This window comes from Vombatus ursinus, unplaced genomic scaffold (genome assembly GCF_900497805.2).
Source record: "Vombatus ursinus unplaced genomic scaffold, bare-nosed wombat genome assembly UNPS02004457.1, whole genome shotgun sequence".
Classification (NCBI taxonomy): domain Eukaryota; kingdom Metazoa; phylum Chordata; class Mammalia; order Diprotodontia; family Vombatidae; genus Vombatus; species Vombatus ursinus.
Window position 1 is genome coordinate 1254076 of NW_020944235.1, and position 3895 is coordinate 1257970.

Genomic DNA, 3895 nt, shown 5'->3' on the forward strand with positions numbered 1-3895 from the left:
CTGGATTATCCAGCCCCAGCTTTCAAAGAAAAGTAATTTGGAAAGAAAACAGAGAGAGGTATTTGTTTCTGTAGATGTTGCTGTAAAGATGCATAAATGACAAAACATTACTAATGACATTTAAAGGAAATTGTTTCCAAATTACTTCATTAACTACGTTTTATCTTTCTGTTTTCCCCCCTTTCTCAAATTACATCACAGCCTTTTTTCTCTTCAGGGATATCAGAAATGTTATTTGTAACAAGATCAGAATCTAAGAATTTCTAATGGAAGACATAATGGTCTCAGAGGAACCCATTTGCAGACAAAGAGAATTTTTTTTTAAATACAGTATGAAGTCAAATTGTACGCAGTTTGAAAAGCTCTATTTGGGAGCTCAGTACAAACCCCTAACTCTGACCATAAGCATCACTTATTGCGCTAGCATCTCAGAAGACCCATAAATTAATTTTGAGAACAAGAATGTTTTGTCCATTTTGAAAGTTACTTTTAATATATGACATTTTTTTGTATAATGTAAAGTATGAAATATGCAAGAAAGAGTAAGAATAAAAACTTGTGTAGGAATTAGAAGAACGGAGAGAAAAAGCAGGCAAGGTTAATGAAACTGCATTCCCTAAAGTTGCCTAGGATCTCTTAAGAGGACCTGGATTCAAATCTTGTCTCTGATTTCTGTTATCTATGCGTCCTTGGGGAAGTTACATAACCTTCCTGAGTCTTTTTCCCCATCTGTAAAATGAGAAAGTTGAAATAGATGACCTCTGAGGTCTTCTCCAGCTGTAAATCTTATGACTGCATAAACTCTCAAGTATTATTGTATTTTTCTCAGTCTTCATCCCCCTTGACCTCTTTACATCGCTAAGCTCTGGTAACCACTATTGCCTTCTTGATACCCTTTCTTCCCTTGGCTTCTCTGTTCTCCTAGTTCTTTTTTATTCATTTTTATTTAATATTTTATCTTTCTCCAATTATATGTAAAAACAATTTTAACATTCATTTTAAAAAATTTTTGAGTTCCAAATTCTCTCCCTCCCTCCTTCCCTTATCCCCACCCCCATTGAGAAAGCAAGCAATTTGATATAGGTTATATATGTATAGTCATGCAAAACTTATTTCCAAATTAGTCATATTGTGAAAGAAAACAGACCAAAAAAAAAAAACAAAGTAAAGAAAAAGTATACTTCAGTCTGCATTCAGACTCCATCACTTCTTTGTCTTATCCTAGTTCTTAATCAACCTGTCTGACCTCTCTTAATGCATGCCTTTCACTAGTCCTGTCTTCCACATCCTGCCCCTTAAGTGTTGTCTTCAGAGACTCCCCCTTGCCTTCCTTCCTTTTCTCTTACTCTCAGGAACTAACAGTGTTGGGGGTGGGGGTTGGGGAAACAAAGACTTAGACACAAAGAGAAAGGGAGAAAAAATGGTAGCCAGTGCATCACAGAATTTTAAATTGAAAGAGGTAGCCCCTGCCTGGGCAAGAATTCTTTCTACGTCATGCTCAGTGGTCCACTAGCCTCCACTGGAAGACCTCCAGTGACTGAGAAGAATTGCCTTCCTCCCGAGGCAGTCCATTCCCCTTTTGGAGGGCTGTCATCGAGAGATTGAGAGGAAGTTTTTCCTTGCATCAAGGACAAATCTACTTTGTTGCAATATCTAACCATTGCTTGTAGATCTTCCCTTAGGCCAAAAAAGAAATCTGATCTCACTTCCACCGCTCCACTGTGTAAGGGACCACAGGCCCAGTATGACCTCTGGAAAATTACTAGGTTGCAGTTGTCAAGGCCTCCTTGTGATAAGAACAAATTACAGACAAAGCTGTACCTCTTCCTGGAATACCCCTATACCTTTGGTGGTCCTTGTGATAAGAACAAATTACGGACAAAGCTGTACCTCTTCCTGGAATACCCCTATACCTTTGGTGGTCCTTGTGATAAGAACACATTACGAACAAAGCTGTACCTCTTCCTGGAATACCCCGCCCCTATACCGGTGGTGGAACTCCCCCACTCCCTTTTACTGTGTGTATAACTACCCTGAGCTTGCCTTCAATAAACAAGACTTGATCAGAAAGCCTGTCTTGTCTCCATTTCCTGTGTCCCCTGCTCCCCTCCTTCTTTTACAGGTCCGGACCTCCGTTGATGTCCCGCGGGACGGGACACCACTGATTGGAAGACAGCTATTATGTCCCTCAGAAGTATGCTTCCTCCAGGATTACTAATCTTATCTTCCTTAGTGCCTGCAGCCAATCTTCCTGTGGCACCTTTACCATTTCTTTCAAAAGCCTGTATTATAGTTAGAGACTCCCCCTTCTTAGAAATTGGGACACAGCCTTCTCTAGCCCCATAGTACCTCTTCTGTTCTCCAAGTTCTTTAAAAAGATCACAGCACCTCAGCCATCCTATACAGCAGCATATGCCACTTATGTTAGAATCCTGGCATGTAGTTGGCCAAAACTGGTGAGTTGAACTCATTGAGCTCATTACGGTTACATAGGTGCATAGGTCGGTCAGTCAGTAAACATTTATTAAGTGCTTACTATGTACCAAGCTCTGCGCTAAGCACTGGAGTTAGAAAACTGGCAAAAGACAGTCCCTGCTCTCAAGGAGCTCACGATGTAATGGGAGAGACAACAGGCAAACAAATGTATACAAATAAGCTTTAGACAGAATAAATAGGGAGGAACTAAAAGAGAGGAGGCACTAACATTAAGAGAGGTTGGTAAAAGCTTCCTGTAGAAGATGAGGTTTTTGTTGGGACCTGAAGGAAGCCAGTAGGTGAAGTTGAGGATACAGAGCATTCCAGGCATGGAGGATAGCTAACAAAAATTCCTGGGGCCCAGAGATGGAGTGTCTTGTTTGTGGAAGGGGGGGAGGTTATAAAGAGCTTTGAATGCCAAACAGTATTTTGTATTTGATCCTAGAGGCAATTCAGAACCATTGGAGTTTACTGAATGTGGGTTGAGGGTGTGAGGGTGACTTGGTCAGACCTATAATTTAGGAAAATCACTCTTGTGACTTAGTGGAATATGGATGGGAATGGGGAGAGAATTGAGGCAGTCACATCTACCAGTAAACTATTGCAATAGGGGAGGAGGAGATGTATTCTAGGGACACTGCAAAGGTGAAATCAACAGCGTCAGTGATAGATTGGATGTGACGGAATGACACCAAAGTTGGAAGCCTGAGGAACTCAGAGGATGGTGTTGCCTTCTACAGTAATATGGAAGTTAGGACTGGGGAGAAAGGGTTTGGGAGAAAGATCAGAAGTTCAATTCTGAACATGGTGACTTTAAGATGTTTGAGATTTCTGATGGGCAGTTGCAGATGTGTTATTGGAGGTCAGCATAGACATTATAAGAAGATAGGCAGATCAGAGAATCATCGTCTTAGACATGGTAAGTAAATCCATTGAAGCTGATGAGATCACCAAGTGAAGTAGTATAGAGGGAGAAGAAAAGAGATCCTAGGACACCTATGGTTAGAGGGTGTGATCTGGATAATGATTCAGCCAAGGAGTCTGAGAAGGAGCGGTCTGATAGGAGGAGAACCAGGAAAAATTGTGTCCAGAAAATCCAGAGAGAGGAGATTATCAAGGAGAAGATGGTGATCAACAGTATTAAAGGTTATAGAGAGATCAAGAAGAATGAGGAGTGAGAAGAGGCCATTGGATTGGGCTATTAAGAAATCATTGGGAACTTTGGAGGAAGCAGCTTCAGTTGAGTGATGAGGCTGAAAATTGTAAGGGGTTAAGAAGATAGTGAAGGGAAAGTGGAGGCCCTTATTGTAGATGGTCTTTACAAGGAGTTTAGCGCCAATGGGCAGAAGAGACATTGGACAATAGTTAGTGGGGATAGAAAGATCAAGTAGAGGATTTTTCAAGGATAGACAAGACAGGG